The sequence below is a fragment of the Anabrus simplex genome, chromosome 9 (genome assembly GCF_040414725.1).
Source record: "Anabrus simplex isolate iqAnaSimp1 chromosome 9, ASM4041472v1, whole genome shotgun sequence".
Taxonomy (NCBI): Eukaryota; Metazoa; Arthropoda; class Insecta; order Orthoptera; family Tettigoniidae; genus Anabrus; species Anabrus simplex.
This window is the reverse complement of record NC_090273.1, coordinates 90,300,713-90,327,279: the sequence shown is the minus strand read 5'-3', so window position 1 is coordinate 90,327,279 and position 26,567 is coordinate 90,300,713.

The window sequence follows — 26,567 nt, the reverse complement described above, 5'->3', positions numbered from 1 at the left end:
TCGTTTCAAGAACGCAGTTGAAGAGTATCGGGGATAGCCCATCACCTTGTCGGACTCCTGTTTTGATGTCAAAGGAATGCGAGAGACATCCGTGGAACTTCACCTTGATTTTGTATCGGTCAGGGTGGCTCTAATTAATGCCAACAGTTTCAAATCAACTCCAAATTCATTTAAGATGTTTAGCAGAACTTCCCGGCCAATGGAATCGTACGCTTTCTTGAAGTCCACAAAGACAGACACATACTGCTTGGACCTTAGTGTACAATATCTGATGATTTTTTTGAGATTTTGGATCTGTTCAGCTTTTGAGCGACTTTTTCTGAACCCTCCTTGGTATTCACCTATTTGATGTTCGACTTGTGCTTCCAAACGCTCCAGGATGGCAAGTGATAGAATTTTGAATTTCCTCTGTAGTTGTTGATGTTTTTCATGCTGCCTTTCTTGTGTAATGGATGAATCAAAGCTATTTTCCAATCTCCGCGTAGGGTCTTCTTGCTCCAAATTTCTTCTAATTGCTTTTGCAAGATATCAAGTGATTCCTCTGGGGCATATTTCCATAGTTCTGCTACTACTGAGTCTTCCCCCGGCGCTTTGTTATTTTTGAGACGGGCAATGTGGCGCTTGGTTTCATCTTTGTCGGGTGGTCTGGAATCTCGGTATCTGAGTAAGGGTTCCTTGGTCTCAATGGGGCTTTGCGGTTTAGAGCAATTGAGTAAATTCTTGAAGTAGTCTGCCAGAATGCTACAATTTTCTTAATCTGACGTCGCCAGTGTACCGTCCTTTCATTCAAAGCATACAGATGGTGGTTTATAGCCAGTGATCTTGCGTTTGAAGGCTCTGTAATACCCTCTGCTTTCATTCTTCCTAAAGTTTTGGTCTATCTTATCAATGAGAGATTTTTCTTATTTACGTTTCTCAGTTCTGAACACCCTAGCTGCTTGGGCACGTTGGGTCTTGTAGGATTCCCAATCTCTTTCTGATTTCGTAGAGTAGTACTGTTTCCACGCATTGAGTCTTTCTTGGAGGACTGATTCGCAGGTACCCTTCCACCAAGCATGCTTTTTGCTTCTTATGATTTCAGCAGCGTCTTTGGCGGCCTCAACAAGGAGACTTTTGGTGTTGTTAAAGTCACAGTCATTTGGTCTAGCCTTCTCCTGGAACTCCTCGAACCTTTGCCGAAGTGTATCGTTGTCGAAGCGTGTGATCAGTTTGGTTGTCTTCCTTGTGTTTTCAGGAATTGGTTTGAATTTGATCAGAGACATATAGTGATCTGAGGCCACATTGACACCTTTCTTTACTTTGACATTCATAATCTTAGGGCTGTTTCTCCTGGAGATTTCCACATGATCTATTTGGAACTCTTCGAGAGTTTGGCCGGAAGAACGCCAAGTCACTTGCTTTCTGGGTGGATGGCGAAAGTGGATTGACATGACCTGCAGATTTTAATTTTCGCAAATGGACACAAGTCTTTAGCCGTTGGGATTGGTTCTTTTGTGAGCAGGGTAATTTCCTATAACTTTCTTGTACTTCTGTTCACGATCTAGTTGGGCATTGAAGTCACCCAAAAGAAGCTTGACATGGTGTTTGGGAATTTTGTTTAATTTTTCATCCAGTAGGCCCCAGAAATTATCAACTTCGTCTGGACCAGACTTGTTCTAATAGTTTGTCGGAGCATGTGCGTTAACTAGAGCGTAGGTTTTGTTCGCGCATTTAATTGTTAGTTTAGCAAACTGTCATTCACTGGTTCGAAATTTGCAACCGATTTAAGGATCTTGGTTCTAATAGCAAACGCGGTTCCAAGCATCACAGCTCCATTGAGGATTCCATTTTGCGCTTTGTTCTTGAAAAATCGGTAGCCTTCAGATTCAAAAATCTCTTCATCCGGGTACCTTGTTTCTTGTAGGGCCATTATGGATATCTGATTTTCGTGAAGAGCTTTGGTGAAGGTTTTCAGCTTGCCAATTTGTTTAAGTGAATTTATATTGAAAGTTGCTAGAAAGGTTTTGGATTTTGGTGTGAGTTTTTTTTACACTTCGGGGTACACCGAGACGCTCCGACTCGTCTCTTGCATGATGTCCAGTCTCCCCCAGATTCCGATTGAGACTCGTGCGCCGTGGCGTTCACGACGGGGGATTTATCCGAAGACTTACCCCTGGGGTATGTTTCTTGAAATGTTGTGCCATCATGCTTCTTGACTTGACTTTGCTTTGGACCGGTACCCATCCTTTTACAACTAGGGTTGTTAGCCCTAGAGATTGCCTCAAGATGTTTTCTGGCTTCTGGTCATTTACCAGTCTACGCCGTAACCCTGGCAAGGGACCAGTTTTTTCACGGTGGTATTTTATTTCCCTACTACCCTCTGACTCTGCTGGCGGCAGAGCCAGCGAGCTTCCCCAATTCCAATGGGACGCGCCCGATGGAGGTAACTGGTAAATCCCCACACGGGGATATTATTATTATTATTAATTACTATTAATAATAATAATATTACTCCATCTTTTCTCACATTCCTGTGGGGTTGCGTATGCAGACTGTGTCGTACATGTGAACTTGGTTCAGTTTTATGACCGGATGCCCTTCCTGACACCAATGCAGTATGCTGTGGTGGGTAAGAGTGTGATATATTGTGCGCGTGGGTTGGAACAAACACGAACATCCAGTCACCGAGTCCGAGAAAATAATTAGACGCGCTTAAAATAATCGACCAAGCTAAGAATAGAACCCGGGAACTTCTGAACCGAAAGTCAGGACGCTGACCATTCATCCAAGGAACAGGACTTAGGATTAACAAATGAAAATTTAAATTATCTCCTTTTCTTTCTCAATCCATTTACCGTCCAGCGTTGATTTTTACCCCGGACTCGGCGAGAGATCCCACCTCTACCAGCTCAAGGGCAGTGTCCTGGAGCGTGTGAATTTGGGTCGGGTGATGAAAGTGGGGAGGAGGACCAGTACCTCCTCCAGGTGGCCTCACATGCTATGTTGAACAGGGGCCTTGTGAGGGGATGGGAAATTGAAAGGGATAGACTAAGAAAAAGGAAAGAAGCGTCCGTGGCCCTAAGGTAGCTATCACCCCGGCATATTGCCTGCAGGAGAAGTTGGAAACAACGGAAAACAACTTCGAGGGTGACTGAGGTGGTAAACGAACCATCCTCCACTCAATTGACCATCAGAGGTTGAGTGGATCCTGTTAAAGTTCTCGTACCACTTTTTGAATTTCGTGGCAAAGACGGGAATCGAGTCATCTCCTAAAAATATTAAAGGTATGTTTTACTGTGTTTAGAAGTGCACGTTTGTTATTGATACAGATTCTGTAAAGGCAGGATTAAACTCTACTGAAACTTCAGAAACAACTCACTCTCCAGCTGCATTCCAGATGACTACGGTCAATTTTTCAAGGTTTTCTGGTGTAAATATATGCCTTGTTTCAGTCAGGATATTTCCTAATTGAGAGAATGTCCGCTCAACCTCGACCGACGAATCAGATAACGAAGAGGAAGTAAAATAAAAACGTTCAGAAAGTAACATTTTAGGCGCTTAAATATGCACTAATGGTCAAAATTGGCATTTATAGACACTAACAAATTCCTTTTATTCGCCTTAATTTGAACTAAGTCCGCCTCTGTGGTGTAATGGTTAGCGTGATTAGCTGCCATCCCCGGAGGCCTGGCCTTTGTTCGATTCCCGTTTCTGGCATTAAATTTGAAAAGTGGCACGAAGGCTGGAACGGGGTTCACTCGGCCTCGGGAAGTCAATTGAGTCGAGGGGAGTTTGGTTTCCCTCTTCTCCAGGCAAATGCTGGGATGGTTCCTAACTTAAGGCCAGGGTCGCTTCCTTCAATCTTCCGTTCCTACCCCTTCCAATCTTCCCATCCCTCACAAAGCACCTGTTCAGCATGGCAGGTGAGGCCTCCTGGGCGATGTACTGGTCCTCTTCGGAAGTTGTATTCCCGACCGAATATCTCAATGTCCATGACACTGCTCGTGAGGCGGTAGAAATCAGATCCCTCGCTGAATCCGAAGGAGAAACCAACCCCAGACGGTATACAGAATAAGAAAGAAAGAAAGAGTTTGATCTAAACCGGATTTTAACTTTACATATTTGGCAGTTATAGGAACAACAGGCATTTTAGGTCTTTTTCTCAGCTTACTTATGACAAGTGGCGGATAGTGTAGTTCATTCCATCCCGTCCCACACACAGTGGATAGGACTAGAAGGGGGGCAGTAATGTTGCCTCATTCTCTACGTTAATGTAGAATTCGAATATACTGGCAGGACATTTATGACAACAGACAATAAAACTAATGAGGAATGAACAACCTTCGGGCTGAAAACTAAACATATCGTCGCTGCGCCTCGAAATGTTGAGGGGACAAATACTGACCCGCAGTACATGTATCACATTGCAAGATGACAGAAACTCCACAGAAGAAAATAATTTAAATCTTCTTATACACTACTCCAAGTGCAATATTTATTTACCACTTTCACAGTCGACCGAATGAGTCATGTGTTATGATAATGTATGTTCAACCCTCAGCCCGAATGCTGGTTGGATCCTCAACAGCTCTGCCATTGACTATGCGTCACTGAAGAGGCGTACTAGGGAAATGAGGAGAGAGAGGTAGTTTTCCGTTGCTTTCCTCACTGAGCCAGAAGTTGTTGTTGTTGTTGTTATTACATATCAGTCTGCCAAGCCCACTGAAATTTATGCACCAAACGGCCCTGTGAGCAAAATTTTCACAACATTCATAGCAGGGACTGGCTGCATAACGAAGGCATTACTAGCATCGCTCATACTTCAGTCACTTTCGTATATACAGAGCAAAGGATAAGTTTGAGACAGTTAAATTAAAGTAACAAATATGTTGAAGTAAACTTTACGCTAGGGGTTTAACGTCGCACTAACTCAATGAGGATTTCGGCGACGATAGGTTAGGAAACGGAACGAAGCAAAATTGGTCTGGTGTAAAAATTGGAAATCAGGGTAAATCATCTTAAAACCTGCCATCTCCCGAAGGTAAGCTTACGGTTACTCCCCCTGTAACTTGCACCGAACTTATTTGGTAGACTAGTAAACTCTACTATTGAAAAGTAAACAATTTTTACGTAACGGCTACTATTGTGATCATAGCAGTAACATCTCCTGTTTTACGTGAAATTACAACCATAAGAACGTAACTACTCATTTCAGTAAATCCATACGATTAGCTGAGATTCGAATAGTGACTACCAAATTGAGAAGCCAGTGCATTCAGAGATCAGAAGTGCGTATCACTGTGCTCACAGCCACTAACCTGAAAGCAGAACTCCATCAAGTTTTGTCATAAACTCTGAAGAATAAATTCCGTTACATGTCTTCAATTCAAATACATAATACTAATAGCTACAACTGTAAATTTTACAAAATACTACGCTACATTACATCCCATCACCGATGCTACATTCTTCTTCTTCTTGCTTCCGAATTTGGCCAACTGTGGACCGCGTGAAACTTAATGCTTTCTGGCCAGTCTTCTTCTTTTCTCTCCCCAGAACTTCTTCATTCGTCCACTCCTTATTTTTCTCTGCTCCTCAGATGTTACACATTTGGGCCTGTTCTTCCGCTGTTCTTCATGAAATTTATGGTCATCTACTCGAGTTCTGAACTTCTTTCTGTTGAGGATCAATTCTGGTGTTATTTTAATTTCTTCTGCGTCCTCCTTAATCTCCTCCACCCATTTCGTTGTTCTCCTCAATCCAATTATATATTTAAATATCCTTTTAGTCAGGCGGTTGTCACTCGTTCTGACAAGATGTCCATAAAATGTCAGTCTTCGTTTTCGCATTGTGTCCGTGATCTTTTCGGAATACTTGTAGTGGTCCTTATTTCTCCTTTTCCTCCACGTACCATCCGTCGTTTTCTGAGGTCCAAGAATTTTCCTCATAATTTTCCTTCTTCTCAATTACTTTAAGTTCCCATTTTTATTTAATATAAGGTATTCTGAACCGCACAGGCCCTCTGGTTTTACAACAGCGTTGTAGTGTTTAATTTTGGCTTTGTAGGATATTGCCCGTTTATTGTACCTCGATGCTACATTATAAGTAGACGGGGTTCACGACCTCAGTGTGCCTTGACGATAAAAATTAATCCTTCGTTAATATTACTGTAAGCCAAACCAAACCAAAACTGAACCCCATGGCGCAACAGCCCCTAAGGGCCATGGCCTACGAAGTGACCGCTGCTCAGCACAAAGGTCTTGCAGATTACAAGGTGTCGTGTGGTCGGCACGACGAATTCTCTCAGCCGTTGTTCTTCGCTTTCTATACCGTCAGATGTCTCCTCAATTGCAACCACGCAGGCTGAGTGGACCTCGTACCAGCCTTCAGATCCAGGTGAAAATCCCTGATCTGGCCTGGAATCGAAACCGGGGCCTCCGGTAAGAGGCAATTACGCTAACCCTACACCGCGGGACCGGCTATTACTCCAGTAAGCAAAAACTGTATCGCTGAAAGACTACAATGATATCATTGGCCCATTACTAGTTGTTATTATTATTATTATGTTATTAGCTTTACGTCCCACTAATTACTTTTACGATTTGGAGAGACGCCAAGGTGCCGGAATTTAGTCCCGCAGAAGTTCTTTTACGTGCTAGTAAATCTACCAACACGAGACTGACGTATATGAGCACCTTCAAATACCACCGGACTGAGCCAGGATCGAACTTAGCAACTTGGGGTCAGAAGGCCAGTTGTCTGAGCCACACAGCCCGGCTCCTTTGAAAAAACAACGCCTACATTTATGGTTGTTTAATGTGTTCAGCTAGGAAATGATAGAAATGGACAATCTTAGCGCGGAGTTTGATCTCAAAAGAGGCAGTTTACATTGAAAAATCGTTACGAGAAACATACAGATTACTATAATGTATGTTGGGTATTCAGCCCGAAGGCTGGTTTGATCCTCTACAGCTTCACCAACAGCTGTCATAGATAGCCTAGGTGTCACTGAAGAGGCATACTAGGGAAATGAGGAGTGAGGTAGTTTCCCGTTGCTTTCCTCTCTACTCTTCAGAGGTAAGATAAATTCAATTTTCTCTTTCCTCTCCGTCTCGAATTGTTTCCTTGTCTTTTAAAATTTTCATTGACTTCGTTCTAGTGAGGATAAGATACTTGTCCACCGGCAAATAGCGGCTCTCTGAGGTAAATACCCATGTTGTAATTTATTGATGGTAGGCCTAATACAGTAATAATCCAGAATGATGGGGAACTGTCATCTACTGAGTATAAGAGGTAACTGAAAGGGAAAATGTTTAGGATTTTTCTAGAAATTCAAATATTTTCGATAGTCATATTTCTTGTGAATCCCGTGGAAATTTTCGGTCACCAAGTATTCCAGCACCAGCACTGGTCCGAAGTTATCTGCGTGCAAACTTCCAGCTTTCTAGTTTTTCTGCATTAGTCTACGAGAATTTTTGTTCAGTTTATAGAGCCACTCAGTTCCGTCCCTCTAGTGAATGCTTGATTCTAAACTGCCCAAGCAGATTTTCTTAAAAGTGAATCAACGTGCACAAAGGTTGAACGGTTTAGGATAATGAAAAAGATTCCTTTTGCAATTTCTCAAGATCAAATCTCTTTTTCTCGAGGGATTTCCGGGGGAATTTTAAGTCACCACGTATTAATACAGCCAAGTGGTTTAGGTGCTATATTCAAGTAACTTCCAAGGCCTTCCAGTCTTTGAAATAATTCTATCATGACAGAGGAATGTGTGAGAAAATAGTTATCACCGTTGTGATTATTTCTTGTGATATTAGCAATAGATGAGTTACCGGTTATTATCTGTCTCGTGTCTGGACGAGTGGATGATGCAATAGCCGTCTGACCCACATGTACACATATAGCTCGCCTAGTGATGTCAGTCTCTTGTTGTTGTTTTTTTTGCTTTACGTCGCACTGGCACAAATAGGTCTTATGGCGACGATGGGATAGGAAAGGCCTAGGAGTTGGAAGGAAGCAGCCGTGGCCTTAATTCCTTAATTATGGTACAGCCCCGGCATTTGCCTGGTGTGAAAATGGGAAACCACGGAAAACCATCTTCAAGGCTGCCGAAAGTGGGACCCGAACCCACGATCTCCCGAGATGTCAGTCTCAGCTACTCTGCAATAAGCTTTCGTACACCGTACAGAGTGACAGCTTCTCATGACTTCTGAATTAAGTGTTGAACAGAGTATTCTCGTACGCTGTAGATTTTAAAATACATTTCCCACCGAAATGTTTAAGATTCGTGAGGATGAATTGTAAAGAGTGAACCGGTATATCATCACACGCTACAACGCATGTCTGCAGGCTGAAGAAGAACACTTTCAATTCTTACTGTATTGAAGTAAGCTGTATTGTTTTTGTCCGTTTTTCAATCTGATTATCAATCTAGGAGCGTACGATAACCATATGTCGGTGACCTCACTCTCGTGTACTGACATGTGGCTTACAGGAAGGACGACTACCTTACGAGACTCGCCCTATAGAAGATGTAATAGTAGTACTCGTTCGCCTACTGGCTTTATTGTCACGCCAGTATCTCTTCAGACCATCAATCAGTGTCTTCGTTCGCTCTTCCGCGAGAGATTTCCACGGTTGTCTGGGCTCTGGATCTAGATAGATTTTGACTATTCATCTAAGTTCATTCTTGACATTGATCTTACTTCCTGTGATATCGGCCTGTCTCATATCTTCCTCGAATTCTCAAAATGATCTCAAAATTTGTCTTTGGTCTTATGGAATTCCGACTCGCCTTAATCAGCCATCAGTCAAACGGAAGATGTGCCCACTAGTCGATGATATTATTAGTTTTACCTTGCTGTTAAGAGGTCACTAAAAGGGGCCCCAAGTACTCTCAACTTGGGAGCATCGGATGGCGACCGCGGGACCCTAACCTGAGCCGTGGCATTGCTTCCACTTACTTGTGCCAGGCTCCTCATCTTCATCTATCTTATCCGACCTCTCTTGGTCACCTCTTGTTCTTTTCCGACCAGACAGTATTGGAGCATTCGAGACCTAGGGAGTCGTTGATTTTCACGCATTTCGTGTCAATACCTCCATTTTTCGAAGTGTCGGGCTGCTTCCATTTTTTCCCTCTGATGTTGCCCAGTTGTAATTCCTCTTTTAAAAAAATAATCACTTCCATCTCTATCTTATTGTATAACATTTCGTTAGATCTCAATCGTACGTGATCATCCATGTATCTGTTATGCAAAATATTTCGCAATATCCTGCGTTATTATTCATTTTATTTGTATCTGTCTATTCACAGTCGGTTCAACAAATATGCTGTAGTGGCTAAACTTTTCTCCTATACTCAGCGTCTTTTATTTAGAGATGTTCTTCGTCAACTGTTACATCTTCTCTTATTTCCAGATCTTGATAATGATGGCTTCCTGCTTCAGTCCATTTTGTTGTATGTCTTCAGCCAGATAACTGGATTTATTGACACGTTCAATTTTCCCGTATTTAATCATTTATTTATTATTATTATTATTATTATTATTATTATTATTATTATTATTATTATTATTATTAATGTCCGACTCGTTGGATGAATGGTCAGAGTACTGGCCTTCGGTTCAGAGGGCCCCGTGTTCGATCCCCGGTCGGGTTGGGGATTTGAATCTTCATTGGTTAATTCCAATGGCCCGGGGCTGGGGGTTTGTGCTGTCCTCAACATCACTGCAACTCACACACTACACACACCACTATCCTTCACCACAATAACACGCAGTTACCTACACGTGGCTGATGCCGCCCACCCTCATCGGAGGGTCTGCCTTACAAGGGCTGCACTCGGCTAGAAATAGCCACACGAAATAGTAATAATAATAATTATTATTACTAATATTATTATTGTTAGTGGACTTTTCCCACTTACCTTGGGGTCGGCACTTATGTGGATTTGGCCAATTTACGGCCGGATGCCCTTCCTGACGCCAACCCTATGGTGAGGGACGTAATCACCATTGCGTGTTTGTGAAACCACTCAAACTCATCTTCAGGGCTGCCGACAGTGGGAGTTCGAACCCGCTATCTCCCGGATGTAAGCTCACAGCTGCTCGCCCTTAACCATACGGCCAACTCACCGGTAGCGTTTGTTTAATTTTCGATTGTTCTAGTATGTTTTCATTAGCTCTGTCGAGCACGGCGTTCGTGCACCAGTTGTCCACTTCACATCCCGGTAAGTCCCGATAGTCACGATGCTTGTTCAGAAAAGGTGCGGCCAGTATCCAGTATTCGGGAGATAGTAGGTTCGAACCCCACTATCGGCAGCCCTGAAAATGGTTTTCCGTGGTTTCCCATTTTCACACCAGGCAAATGCTAGGGCTGTACCTTAATTAAGGCCACGGCCGATTCCTTCCCACTCCTAGCCCTATCCTGTCCCATCGTCGTCATAAGACCTATCTGAGTCGGTGCGACGTAAAGCAACTAGCAAAGAAAAAAAAGAAAAATGTGCGCGTCATCTGGTCGTAGGCCCATTTCTTCAAGGGCATTCTTGACGTTTAAGTGCCAAGGAACTGTTGTTTTTGGTTTTCAGTCAAAATAGTTAAAATTGCATTTTCTCCATCAACTGTCGTCCATCTGTTAAGTGGCCGTAGAAGTGAGCTCTGGGTTTGCTCATTATGTCTGTGATCTTCATTTTAGAGTAGATTTCTTGCCTGGATATTCCTATGTAGATCCCGATTTGTCCTTTGGGCCAAAAATGTTGTCGAGAATTTTTCTCTCCTTTTGTTCTAACTTAGTGAGCGTACATTTCTGAAAGAGGATAAGACATTTTATAACTTATGAAGAGATACCGGCTCAACGACAATATTGTAATGATGAATTTTGGTTTTCATAGAAAAGCACAAGGGGGTCCACCCAGAATCGTGGGGGGGGGGCGGGTAACTAAGTTGAGGAGGGTCCGATGCCCTCCTCAGCCATCCTCGAAGTGGTTTGCCGTGGTTTCGCGCTTCCCCTCGTGGCAAATGCCGGGATGGTACCTAACTTAAGGCCACGGCCGCTTCCTTCCCTCTTCCTTGCCTATCCCTTCCAATCTTTCTATTCCCTTACAAAGCCCCTGTTCAGCATAGCAGGTGAGGCCACCTGGGCGAGGTCCTCCTTCCCAGTTGTATCCCATGACCCAAAGACTCACGCTCCATGACACTGCCCTCGAGGCGGTAGAGGTAGGATCCCTCTCTGAGTCCAAGGGAAAACACCAACCCTGGAGGGTAAACGGATTAAGAAAGAAGAAAGAAAGGTAGAAAAGCACCTTTTGTTATAAATATTTGCCGCGTAGTTTGGAAAACTAACTCCATTATTAACAGTATTAGTATTATTATTAATTACGAACATTCTGAAAATAGAACTTTAGACTCTCTCTGGCCGCGCTAAGTGGTTCGATCCTTGCTCAGTCCGGAGTTCTTTGAAAGTGCTCAGATAAGTCAGCCTTGTGTCGGTAGATTTACTGGCATGTAAAATAATTTCTGCTTGACTAAATTCCGGCACCTCGGCGTCTCCCAAAACCGTAAAAGTAGTTAGAGGGACGTAAAGCCAATAACATTGTTAGACTCTCTCTGAATAGAAATCTTGATGAAACTCCTTTTTATATTTCTGTCGTTGGCAATAATGTTGTTAAATTTTATATATTCATCGATTGCTAGTTATTTTTATGTCACGCTAATACATCGAAGGTTTTCGTCAATGGAAGGATGGGAAAGGGCTAGGAGTGGAAAGGAAGCGGCCGTGGCCTTAATTAAGGTACAGCCCCAGCATTTGCCTGGTGTGAAAATGGGAAACCACGGAAAACCATATTAATAGCTGCCCGACCTTAACTGCACGGCCAACTCACTCGGTTCTATATATTCAGTTTCCTCCTATCCTACGATAGCTTTAATAATAATAATAATAATAATAATAATAATAATAATAATAATAATAATGTAAAATAAATTAAAAATTTAAAATATTATTATAAAAATTGCCAGCCTGAGTAGCTCAGACGGTAGAGCTCTGGCCTTTTGACTCTCAAGTCGGCAGGTTCGAGCCAGCCTCAGTCCGGTGGTATTTGAAGGTACTCAAATACGCCAGCCTCGTGTTGGTAGATTTTCCGGCACGTAAACGAACTCATGAGGGGAAAAATTCCGGCACATCGGTATCTCCGAAAAGGATTAAAAAGTATGTAGTGGTGCGTAAAAATCTATAAAATTTGTAATAAAAGTATTCTTCTTATTATTAGGCATGAAATTAATAATAATCACAATCACCTAACATAATTATGTGTACAGCTCCCATTATACCCCTTTCGTCGGCTCTTTCTGTCGATTGAAGAGAGCAGTCAGAGTTGCCAACCCTTCGGAACGAGTAAAATCGATCTTCCCTTTTGACTGTGATAGTGCGCAAGGCTGAAGGCTGTAACTAGGTCATCTGGATTGGCACGGGTAACATTTCCTTACGCTGTGTATTCTGGTGTCAAGGGACCAAAGGCGCACTCACCTCACTGCCAGCTGACTAACTCTAATAGTAGAAGATCACTGAGACAAATGACGCTCACTAGACTGAAGCCACAATACGTGGTGCAGAGGGAACATAAACAGGTTGTAAATGTTTTACGAGCGGTGAACCTTAACACGGCTAACATAGACATACATACATAATTTACTCTGGTCAGGTAGCTTCACTGTTGACACCTATCCAGCAACGCAACTGATTCTCGTTAGGGTAAGAATTTCTTCGGTGAAATATCCAATCAATAGAATGGCATATTAACAGAACTGGAAAATATTATGAGGTTCCTTCTGATATTTCTGTCGTAAACAAACATTTTATTAGAAATTGGTATCTTTCCTTTAGATTTACTTAACACTTCATTTCCTTCATTCCCTCCACCTATCCAACATTCCCACCATTCCTTATCATCGTACTCTTATCATTCTCACTTTATTGTTTTTCCCTTTGTATTTTTTATTTCGTTTGTTCATTCAAAATTATGTCCTGTCTTGTTTCTTGCTTTTCCTCTTGGTTTACTTCTTTTATTGCTTATATTTTACTTTACTTGCGTTTTTTCTTAGCAACTTTCTATATTCCTCCTCTCTTTCTTATCTTTTTTCTATCATTATTTCAACATAATTTCTTCACTTCTTCCAAATTATTCCTGTTTTTTTCTTGTTTCTTCTTTAATTCTTTACCTTTCCTTTCCTCTTTCCCATTTCTCTGTTCTCCTTCCCATTACTTTCATTACTTTGGTGTCTTCCATCTTTCGTGAACTGTTTCTCTTTATTAATTCTTTCCTCCTTACTTCTTTCATTTTAAAATTGTTCCTGTCTTTTTCCTTTCCGTTCATCCTTATTTTCAGCCTTATACCTTTCTTTTGTTTTCCTTGCTTAGTTTCTGCCATCATTTGTTCCCTCTGCCTGCTTTCCTGCCTATTTTCAGTTGTCAATCTTACTTTCTTATCTTCTTCACATTTTAATTACTCCCTCTCTCTTTTCCTTTCTTCCTCGTTTATTACCTTATTTTATTTTGCTATACCTTTAATTTTCTTTGCTCTTTTCCATACTTAGTTTCTTTCGTCTTCAATTCTGTTCTATCTCATCGATATTCCTTCATTAATGCTTTCTTTTCTATTTCCTCTCCTCCCTTCATTCCTTCCTTCTTTTCTTCCACGTTTCTTATTCTAACCACTCATTTATTCCAATCCACTTGTCTCCCACTTACACTCATATAAGCCTGCCCCAAACGTATTTAACGAGTTGACTTAACTGTTGGATAATTATTATACACATCGAACTCATTTTTCTCATCTCTCCTAATATTCATTCTTTCGTAGGTATATGTTACTTCGTTTGTTCTCTTCTTATTTGTCTTTTACATCATCTATTCCTAATTCATTTCAACCCTTTCTTCACTTCCTATCATTCCTTTAGTGCATCTACTGTCCGTGGCTGTCTAGTTCTATACATCCATGGCTAGCCATTATTGGCTTTATCTGTTCTACAGAATTGAAAACAGATTTTTAATTTCACTCATCGTATAATAGTGTATCGGGCTGAGTACAAATAGCTGCAGATTTGCTTCGTAGTTCACGGCTTATTTAACTCAGTTCCGAACTGCTCGTAATGAATGAGTCCGGGAGATCCGTTGTAAAATTTACTAATTGTCTTCACTCATTCGCTGCCTGGGAATCCAATTCTAACCCTCTGTGAACTCGACAGCCGGAAAGGGAATCTCACTTTACAGTAGGAAGGTACTTCTCTGGTGGTTAAAAATAAAAGCTACCATGAAAGATGAACTTTAGAACCATTCCCCTCCGAGATGAATACGTTTCAAACAATAGACTACAAATGGAGTCAGATAAATTTATAAGAAGGTTATGTACAAACCATGGATAAAAGTCAGTGATAAATTACAGTACAGTTTTGATCAAGTTACTGAGTGTTAATTGGTGACTAAAAGACTGGTGTCGAAGGAGAAAATTAAGAAGTACATATCTTCCATCCCTTTCCAGGGAAAACACAAAATACAATCAAACTTGCCTTTCACCTGCTTTTAGTATCACAGAATTGAGTCTTTGATTTTCGTCGGTGGATGCAGGGTGGGTCTCGGTGCACAAGTGGCAACGGCTGGTCCGTGGTCCAACAGTCCTACACTCCGATCGGCCAACCAAGCAAAGAAGGAGTGGCCACTTCTCTACCGTGGCTCTACGCCTCTACGTTCGGGAGGCGGGACAGAGCTGGACTTCACGGTTGGTACCAAACGTCGGCTGTCATGAGAATGGTTTTCCGTGGTTTTACATTCTCCTGCACTAAGTCGAATGCCGGAACAGTTCCTAGTACAGGCCACGGCCCCTTTCCAGGGGAATAATGAAAACATTCTAGTAGTAGTAGTCTCAGGTTTAAAGAAAAGGATGAAAATTAATTCAATCAAATCCCTCCTATTCCTCGTCAATGGAATAATTCTGGATTAAACCGATATAGTTTATAATTATGGGACTGACGAATCACTACATAAGTTACAACGCTCGCAAAATATATGTGAAAATTTCATCTGCAACCTTAAATACACAGAACATGTGACATAGTCCTATACCAGGCTGGCCCTATCTACCAGCTTAACCTTACAGCAATGAAATTTGATACTCAATTCTCCCTTGTACACTAAAGATCGCTTCTATAATCTCTCTCTACACCACGAAGAAACACTAGAGCACAGAACGTACATATTTTTAACATACATAATCACAGGTCCTCAATATATGGCAATTTCTTCACAGTTGCTGCATTTCGTGAGTGGAACGAACTGTCGCAAGACGTCAGGGGAATATCAGAGTCCAAGGCAGCGAGTCGTAAACAATTACTTACTCCCTCGTTCTCTTTTGTTATCGTCTTCACCCCATCATTCCCCTGTGCCGTTCTCAAGATGGGTGGAAACTCACAAATGAAATGAAATGGCGTATGGCTTTTAGTGCCGAGAGTGTCCGAGGTCAAGTTCGGCTCACCAGATGCAAGGTCTTCATTTGACACTCATTGGCGACCTACGCGTCGTGGTGGTGATAACGAAATGATGATGAAAACGACACATACATCCATCCCCCATGCCAGCAAAATGAATAAATTATGGTTACAATTCCCGATCCTGCCGGGAATCGAACCCGGAACCCCTACGACCAAAAGGACAACACGCTAACGATTTAGCCATGAAGCCGGACTGGAAACTCAAAGTAAAAAAGGAACTTATTTCAAGTATAATAATTCTATTTTGTTTCGTAATCTCCTTTTTTTTTACAACTTTAATGTTTACTTATCTCTTCAAAACTGCACAGCGTTTATGTAAAATTGTATTCTTTCTCCTTGACTTCTTTAGCTTTTAATGTGTAAGTAGTTACTTTTAGCTATAGCTCAATACATCTATGTAGTCTAAGTTTATGAAGGGTTAATGCGTTAAGATTTGTAGTCATTTATCAATCTACTTCTGTTACTGGTTAAGTGTAAGACAGGGACTGCTGTCCCTAACTTCGCCAGGATATATAAATTATCATCTATCTAATGAGACATTCAGTAGATATTTAAATCCTTTTTCTTCCAACCCGACGTCATGTACATGATCTGTTTGTGACGCAAAAAATATTGAAACATGAACTAATAAAGACCCAGTGTTCAGAAAGAGTGCTGAAAATTCGTTACAAATTCATCACTGCCAAGCAAATACCGGGTGGTTCACCAGCCCCTTATTTTTCGGTGATAAGCAACCCAAGTAACGCGTATATCCTAAAGATCCTTATAACGCAGTTTTATGAACACCAAATAACATGAAATTTCTCCCATTGGTCGATAAGGCTCTTCGCTAAATGTATGCCATCACTGTAAATTGATCCATGGACCTAGCAAAGTAAAAACTACTATGCACAATTCCGCGCCAAATACTAAGGACCATTGTGATTTATTGCGCCTTGAAATAAAACAGGCACCTGTAATACTATAGAATTAATAGGTTATGCCACGTGTTATATAATGTAAGGAAGTTACATGAACATTGTAAAACACCACAGAAGACTTTGTCACGGATATTCACTTTCGAGGTGGAACGGTCATACGTAAGTACTAATCCTCTAGCAAGTACTGTGTATGTTGACTTCGTGGCTGAATCTGTTAAGGGCTGGAGCACAAGGTGTATGAGTATCGGCAGCCTAGTGGTTGGAATCCACCGTAACGCAAATTCTTTGAACGACAAAGGTTTTTCATTTTAGCGAGGATACAATAAGAATTAATATTTTTTCCTATTGGTTTTAAGGGATGTCTTTCTCTTTAAAATGGGTGGAAGAAGGATTGGGAAGAAAATCGGCCTTGGTATCCACACAAGTAATAATCCACACCTACGAGGTCACAATACAGCACTTACAGTACGCATTTCCTCACAATATATTCCTATGAAGAGTACGTTAAGTTGCTGCTAATTTATGGAGAAAGTAGGGTCGAACTAACAATTATGCCGCGTGCTCTGTAATGGTAAAAAGTTAAATGAACACTATAAAGCATTATTGACGCCTGGGACACGGATATTAACTTTCGATGTTGAACGGCCATTCTTACGTAATAATCCTTTAGCGACCGTCTTGTGTGTTGTATTTGTGGTTGTGTCGGTTAAGGGCCGGTGAAACAAGGTGTCTTAATATCGGTAATGCAGTGGTTCGATTCCAACCTTACGCATTTTTTTACCGACGGTTCATGTCCCATTTTAACGGACGCACAGTGTTTATGCACACTTACCAGGTCATATTACAGCACGTATTCATTCACTCACGATGTATTCCAGCGACGAGTACGTTGATATGTTGCTCATTTATGGGGAAAGAAGGCAGAACGCAGTCGCAACGTCCCTATCACGTGCGCTTTCCTGTCAGAACACTACCGACTACCAATATGTTACGAAACCTTGAAGTGGGATGCTTGGAAGTGTAACTTCAGTTAGAGATGCTCCTATAACGTCTGGTCGAATTGAAGAGGCTGTTTTGTACGCTGTGCTTAATAACCCTCTTGTTAGTACTCGGACACCTGCACAACAGCTGGTCATCAGTCATAGCAATAATTTTCACCCATACCATCTGAAGTTACACGAGCAGCTCCATGGATTTGATTTCGACGCTAGAGTAAATGGGCATTACGCAATGGGAACAATAATGCAGCTTTCTTGGTCATGAGTCATGTTTTCAGACGAATCACGATTTTTCACAACAATGGCGTCGTGAATCGGCACAATATGCAATAATATAGCGCGCAGAATCACCATTGAGTAAGACAGGGCGCATTCCAGGAGCAGTGGGGAGTAAATCTCATCTGATCGGACCATATTTCTTCGACACATCCGACGGGAGCCCGCTACCTTACTTTTCTTCAAAATGAACACCTACAGTTGCTGCAGAACGTGCCACTGCGCGAGCGATTACGAACGTGGTCTCAACAGGACGGGGCTCCACCTCACGGATCAGTAATCATCCGGAACCATCTTCATGCTTCAAATCCAAACAAATGGATAGGAAGTGATGGGCCCGTTCTAACGCTCCTTGACTTCTTCCTGTGGGGTCACTTAAAGCAGGTAGTGCATGCACAGGAGCCTGAAGACCCTGGTCACCTTCGGTAACTCATCACTATACCTCGGATTCTTAGGTGGTAATAGGTAGAATGCAAAGTAATTCGGTTTGTAGGAAGTGTGATGCAACCCGTTGTACCACAATGTAGGAAGAGTAGCATAAATTCAAGGAGTTCTGTAGGCTGTACCCCTAATATCTATGCAAATCTCATAGCATAACCGTTGTACAGTGTAGGGTATACTTGTTACTGGCTTAAGTAAGTTTGCATTCTAACCTATCAGTACCTAATAATCTGGACTCTACTCATCACTGAGGCATGGCATGCTGTTACACCTGACATATTACAACGTGCAAGAATATTTTTAAAAGGTCGTGCTGAAATCTGCATAAACCAAGATGGTCAATATTTCGAACATTTTTTATACTGAATATAAAGAGTAGTCCGCCTCTGTGGTGTAGTGGTTAGTGTGATTAGCTGCCCCCCCCCTCGGAGGCCCGGGTTCGATTCCCGGCTGTGCCACGAAATATGAAAAGTGGTACGAGGGCTGGAACGGGGTCCACTCAACCTCGGGAGGTCAACTGAGTAGAGGTGGGTTCGATTCCCACCTCAGCCATGCTGGAAGTGGTTTTCCGTGGTTTCCCACTTCTCCTCCAGGCAAACGCCGGGATGGTACTTCACTTAAGGCCACGGCCGCTTCCTTCGCTCTTCCTTGTCTATCCCTTCCAATGTTTCCATTCCCCCCGCAATGCACCTGTTCAGCAGAGCAGGTGAGGCCGCCTGGGCGAGGTACTGGTAATCCTCCCAGTTGTATCCCCGGCCCAGGGTCTGAAGCTCCAGGACACTGCCCTTGAGGCGGTAAAGGTGGGATCCCTCGCTGAGTCCGAGGGAAAAACCGACCCTGGAGGGTAAAGAGATAAAGAAGAAGACATGCAAAGTACCCTATTTTCTATCTACAGACCGTAAAATGTAAATTCGTGTCCTCATACCGAGGTGGTGCAGCTCTGCGTAGTCCAACATGGCTACGTAACATCGGATAAAAACGGTCCTTTTCAGGACCAAATAAAAATTCACTATTAGGCATAGGATGACATGTGGCCATATTAGTCACTGTAAACGATGTTAATGGAAAACAAGGTATACCAGCTTGTGAAGCGGAACTGCTAGCAGACAACTTGGCTGATACAATAGCAGTGATGCGTAATTTAGCCAACTTAGCCACCACGAGTCGTGGTGCACAGCTAGCACGTTGTAGTCTTTATAGACACTTCCTGTCCAAACGTAAGAAAGTGTTTTTCGCAGCCGTGGTCGTTTTACACATTCATTATTGTTTAAATAATAGAAATAACACTGCCGCTGATAATTTCTATCATATTCGCTATATAGTTGAACTAAGGCCGTAAAGGAGCAGGTACTAATATTTTTCGTATGACTGATATACACGTTAGTTGGGTTACCTACCTCCGAAAAAATAAGGGGCTGGTGAATATTCCGCTCTGGAAATTTCGCAAAAGCGTAGTGAAAGAAATAGATGCGTTCACGAAAATGGTATCGATTCATGAAATCCCGGCCAATAAATGGGCTTAATCTACATTAGTACTGACTAGGCAAAGGGCACGAAGATGGGAAGCCACGGAAAACTACTTGAGAGCTGACGACAGTGAGGTTCGAACCCACTATTTCCCTAATGCAAGCTCACAGCTGCGCGGTCCTAACCGCATGGCCAACTTGCTCGGTGAATAATAATAATAATAATAATAGGGACATGCAAACTTCAATTATACTTACATAAATGATCAGATCCGATCTTCTACTAACGTAGGTCTTCGACTTCTTGGGCGGCCACCTCACTTCGCCTAATACAATTTATTCACTTTCCTTTTTTTTCTCTCGAAGCAAACACATTTCCAAGATTGGTTGACTTCCTTTTGTTCTGAAACTAGCAGACACGTGGCAAAGCATATCGCCCAGACACACCATGACAAAGTGACTTATTCAGTTCTGTGAAGTATTTGTGCTATTTTATCTAGTCTTCTTTCTTTCGATACAGCCAACTTTGGGCTACGAATACACCAGCTACCTGCCACGTTTCTTCCTAAAGGAAATAACCTTCTTTTTACATTCTCTCCAAAGGTTATTTAATCTTTGGCTCCTCCTTTGCCGTTCTTCCACCGAGATGTTCCGTGGTTTAGCAGGTCGTTTCCCTGGATTATCCCTAATTTTTGCAACTTTCTGTCTGAAGATATTTCTGTTTTGAATATTGAATATTTTATATTGTTAATAAATTATGCTCAGAGTAGATGTTAAAACAGTATTATGGAAGAATATCCATCACTCTGTTAGGTGTACGATGATGATGGATTAGAAGAGGACATAAGAAATGGTGGCATTATGCAACTACGTTGTTCATCTGTACAATCAGTAATACAGCCGGTTCGTTCAATTCACTTTTACGATTCATTCCTTTCCTTTTGCTCGGTATTGTTCCTGATGATTCTCTGCTAATTAAACTATTCTCATTCTCCATATTTCTGCACTTTTTGTTCTTGTTCCTGCTGTTGCTGTACTCTCTCTTCTCCTCCATCTTTTTTGTTCTTCTTCCTCATTCTAATGCTTTCCTTATCTTGTCATTCTTTTTCTTCATATGCTTCTCCCGACTCCATGGCTAAATAGCACGCTGGGCCCCGGGTTCAATTCCCAACCGAGTCGGGGATTTTAACCTTCTTTGGTTAATTCATCGCGCCCGGGAGTGATTATTTGTGCCGTCTTAAGCCTTAGAATTCATCTTAGGTAGGTCTCCGCCCTCACCGACACACAGATCACCCATAGGACGTCACCCCGTAAGACCTGCACCAGGCCTCTACGGCAGCCTGTTTGATAATATGCGATTCAAAATTTCTCTCGCCGCAATAGCGTACTGACAGGGTGCACCATCCTGCTTGAGTGCGCGATGTCGGTGCTGAACACTTTGCATCACTGACACCACAACTTCATTGAGCATTTCACAATACCGTTCACCGTTAACTGTCTCTCCCAAAATTCTTCTTCTCCTTCTCGTTCTTGTCCTTTTTCCCCTTCTTCGCTTACCGATCATTCTTATTCTTCTTCTTAGAGCTCTTGTTTCTTCTTTCTCTGCTTATTCTTGTCGTTCTTCCTCCTCTTCGTCTTATTGCAATTCTTATATGTGTTTCTCTCTTTTTGATCCTACTGTCGTTCATCAATTTTGTGTTCTTCCTTTTCTCCTTCACCTTGTCGTTCTTGTTCTGTAAATATTTTCCTTGCGATATCATTTTTTTTCCTTTCTCCTGTCGCTGTTGCAATTAGTATCTCGACCATCTTAAATGAATTTGGAATTCACATGTAATGAAAATTGTTAGGAAAGGTTTTAACATACTTTTTGGTTATAGTTACAAAATTTTCTTCCGCCTTTCATGTTGTAGTTCTTGTTCCACTTCTTACTGTTCTTGCGGTTCTTCTTATTTTTTGCTCCTGTTATTATTCCTTACTTAATTTCTTCTCCCCCTCATTATTAAAGAAAAATTTTGTTTCTATTACTTCTCCAACTGTTAATATGTTTTCTATTTCCATCTTATTGTCCTTCTTCTCTGACGTAGCTCTTGATTTTTCTCTCCTCTTTTGCTCTTGTTCTTCCTTTGATAGTTCTCAGTTTTTCTCCTCGTCTCTCCATCGTCTCTATTCGTAATCAGCAGTAGACCGCATAATTCACAAAGAAGCATATTTATTTAGATTTCCAAGCTCAGTAGCTCAGGTAGTAGAGTGCTGGCCTTCTGAGCTCAAATTGATGGGTTCAATCCAGGCTCAGTCCGGTGGTATTTGAAGGTGCTCATTTACGTCAGCCTCATATCGGTAGATTCACTGGCACGTGAAGGAAATTCTGTGGGTCAAAATTCCGGCTCCTCGGCGTCTCCGAATAAGTAGTCAGTGGGACGTAAAACCAATAACATATTATTATTTCTTCATATTATAGTTCACCAGTTTTCAATCAGCAGTGGGTCCCCATAAATACTGTAAGTGGCAACGTCACATTGCTAACTGACCACAATAAGTAACACAGTCTGAAAATCCAGCTTCCTGTTTCGCTCGTCAGCGGTACAGTGACGATTGTTCACTATTTTCTGCACCTTCCTGTACCAGCGGATCAATTGACCAGTCAGCACGTCGTGTGTGTCACTCACTTATCGAGTTAAAATGGCAAATGGTCCAACGTGGTGCTGATTCCCTGGCCCTAAGTGAATTACACACCACACCATTGCCATTTGACTGCTTGCCAGATATACAAACACAGCTCAAACAAAATAGACAAGTTGGGCTCTGAAGAGTGTAGTAAGATTGTGTCTACTATGAATAGCCTATTAGAGAATTGATTTTTCTGCCGGATATTTTCTCGCATCCTCATTTATGCGAATACAACATGGTCCATATTTTAACGTTGTGCACGTTAGGTATGATGCTAGTCGTATGGTGACCTCACCACGTGCAGCCCGACCACAGGCTCTTTGAACTTGTGAGAGTTTTGGCGACCACGGGGTCCTTAGCTGAGTCCTGGCATTATTGCTCCTGCTGGTGCTGCTAGCACTTACTTGTGCCAGGCTCCTCACATTCGTCTACCCTATCCGACCTCCCTTGGTCAACTCTTGTTCTTTTCTTACGCCGACGGTAATAGAGCATTCAAACCAAGGGAGTCTTTCGTTTTCACGCCCTTCTTGGCTCTTGTCTTTCTTTGGCCGATACCTTCAATTTTCGAAGTGTCGGATCCCTTCCATTTTTTTCCTCTCTGATTACTGTTATATAGAGGTTGGTTGCCTAATTGCACTTCCTGTTAAAACACGTAAGGAGGCTCCCCGAAACTTGCGATGATTTGTGATCGAGATAATAAAAGCAATCGGGCGTACCCTGGGCAACGTCAGGGAATGAATGACCTGATGGCCGATACTTTCACACCAGAAACATCCACACCTGATCCCTTTTCATGGCCACAGTTAAGGATTGTCTCTGTTAAAACAATGATCACCACCAACAACCACGTGCAGCGGCGGTAATGGAGTTATCGCAGCCTCAAGCCAACAGTTGAGCGAAATATATATGAAACTAATAAATGAAGTCAGCTTTCTTGACTTTGACAAGAGTTTCGTGTTGTTGCCATCGTCATAGTTTATTTTGGCTGTGTAATTCCTGTATGAATGATTTTAGTATAGTTTTGCTTACCAGGTGTGTCTTTTCCAATTTCACTAAGAGATGGCGCCAGCGAACAGTACGCAGCGTATGAATTTGACATATGCTGTACGTCAGTTTGTTCATCTGACATTAACCTACCAACACACACAAGTTGAGTCCGCCAAACACTAGCGTCTGTGTTGTATCGATAAGTGATCATGTCGACGTTTGCGCCTGAAAAATAACAATTGCGGCATGCATTGTTTTTCTTGTTTAATCAAAAGAAAAAGGCTGTGGAAAGTCATCGTTTGCCGGTAGAAACATATAGTGAGCACTCTCCATCGATAGAACATGTGAGACTTGGTTTCGACAATTTAAACTTGGTGATTTCAATTTGAAAGACAGTGCGCGCTATGGTAGACCACAAAAGTGCGGAGCCTGGCGAAACCGTTAACGCACAACGCTATCGCCAACAAATGGTTAATTTAAATCACGCATTGATCGAAGGACGACCGGAATGGGCCAGAAGACATGGCAAAGTGATTTTGTTACACGACAATGCGCCGTCTCACACAGCAAAACCAGTGAAAGACAACTTGAAATCACTTGGATAGGACATCATTCCGCACCCGCCGTACTGCCCCGACCTAGCACCACCTGACTATCACCTCTTCGCATCAATGGGGCACGCGCTCGCCGATCAGCACTTCAGCAACTTCGAGGAAGTTGGAAAATGGCTCGACGAATGGTTTGCCGCAAAAGACAAGTGGTATTTCTGGCATAGTATTCATAACTTACCTGAAAGATGGGCGAAGTGTGTAGAAGCTGATGGCCAATATTTTGAATAATGAATTTCCGTTGAAAGTTACATGTTTTCTTTACCACAAAAACCGGATGAACTTATGCATACACCTGGTAATATGTTATATTTATATCAGAACAACGTGTTGTCATTTTGGAGTGCTATGCAAATTATTCATCTGCCAACCAGTGCTAATTTCAATTCATTCACAGATTTCCTGGCATCTGTTTTCCAAATAGGAATATGTTCGTAAATTTATTAAGAACGTTCTCACCAATGGGTAAGCTCTTAATTATATGTTTAAGAAAAAGAGGAACCTCGATGAAGCCTTTAAACATTTTTCGCCTGCTAGATCCCTCGATTTAAATCACTGTGATTTATATGTGGAAGATGGTAACAATTGTCCCTCGAGGAAAACTACAGGAGAACATTCGGCAAGTAATGACGAACATCTCAAGGCTGAGATTCGCCGAGTGTCTGCAGACCTGTTTAGGAGGTTTCAAACATGTTTGAGAACTAAGTATTATTGTTCTTTATTATTTTCTCCATATCTACAGTAACAGATACCCATTTGACCTGTTAAATGAGAAAAATAATAATAACCAGCCTATAAGCCAGAACAAGCTACAATGAAATGAACAACAGACACTGATATATGGCCGTTGAACAACTCCTCCTCGGAGGTCCAATGGTCATGGCATTACGGCAAACGGCATATAAGAAGAACAATGACAATCAGGCAAAATTAAAATGGCAAAATTAATAAGGCAAACTAAAATGAAATGCGCCAATGATAAAGGCGAAATTAAGTGACAATAACGTAATAAAAGAACAAGATTGCGCAACCATATAAACCTACTTCTGCATCCTACCCTGTCAGCATGTCTAATGGAATTTTTACTATACACTGGCGTTATCCTAACATTTAAAGTGCTGAGTGCCAATCTCCTACTCACCTATTTATGCTGGCTACTCCACTATTTACATACCAGGTTATTACATCATATACTACCTCGTACTTCTCTCATAAATTGTTTTATCACTGCGCATAAGAACTTATTCAGATCGCTGTCGATTCTCCACTGTTTCACTACCCATACAATAATTTTTGCTCCTCTTTCTGTCTACACATTTTTTGCTGCTTAACATTTAGGAATTTTGTCCTTAGTTTCTCTGTCCCTATACAATCACAAAGTAAATGCAGATCATCATACTTAGCCTCACATAGTATGCACTCAGAGCTCTCTTTGCTCCTGATCCATCCCTTATTTATATGCAACCCCATCAGCCACTATAGTAACCCACCCTTTAATCTTCCATCCCCGAATCTTATGAGAGCTAAGTAACTTGTCATTGAGCTTTTTCTTTAATGCCATGTAAGGTTTTAGTCTCTTAGTTTCACCAGGAATAGATTTCTATGACTGTTATTTCACGCCGAGTAATTGCGCAAATATGGCGTGCGATTTATCGGCCAGTGGAAAAGTGTCAGTGCGCCATCTTGTCATGGGTAGAGTGGTGCTTCTGCATAGTTATAAAATGAAGACAATGAATTTCTAATCATGATAACGACATTTGAAAGTACACATTTGAGTCTATTGTGACACTGTTTCTAACGAGGAGTAGTAATATATGAGAAGTCCTACGGTACATTATTACCTTAGGTCAGGGCTTCTCGAACGCCCAAAATATCACGCGTGCAAACCGAGGCGCAGAGGTTCTGTGCACAGTGTCTCCATCGGACTCGGCTGTGTTCGGACCAGCGTTTTGTCTCGGGGCGACTAGGCTAACCTCGCCTATGTATGTTGGGTATTCAGCCAGAAGGCTGGTTTGATCCTCTGCAGTTCCGCCAACAGCTGTCATAAATAGCCTAGGCGTCACTGAAGAGGCGTACTAGGGAAATGAGGAGTGAGGTAGTTTCCCGTTGCTTTCCTCACCGAGCCAGCCGTTGCTATTGCATATCAGTCTGCCAAGCCCACTGAAATACATGCACCAACCGACCCTATGAGCGATATTTTCACACCATTCAATACAGGGACTGGCTGCATAAGGAATGGTATTACTAGCATCACTCATACCTCAGTCACTTTCATATTGTCAAAGCCAAGGATGAGACTGAGACAGGTCAATGAAAGTAACAAATTTGATATAGCCCATACCAGAAGACATAGTGCACTGTAAACACTACATCTCGCCAGCAAAAACCAGCCTTCGGGCTGAGGACTAAACCTCGCCTAAGCCCGGCTTAATTCTGCTCGGGTGTGGAGTGCTGCAGTGCAAGTGAGGACGGGAGAGACAGGCGGAGCGAGTGAGACGGGCGTAGGGAAAGAGAGAGGGCGCTATTGCTCAAAACCGAGGAGTGGGGGTCTGTACTCTGGTCAACCCAGCGAAGTCGTCGTTTGCACCTTGCGCCGTGCACTGCACCGGTGCATGCACTCTGAGAGGCCGTGCCTTAGGTACCTAATTACTCTCAACGTGAATCCCCCATTGTTCTTCCAGACCAACAT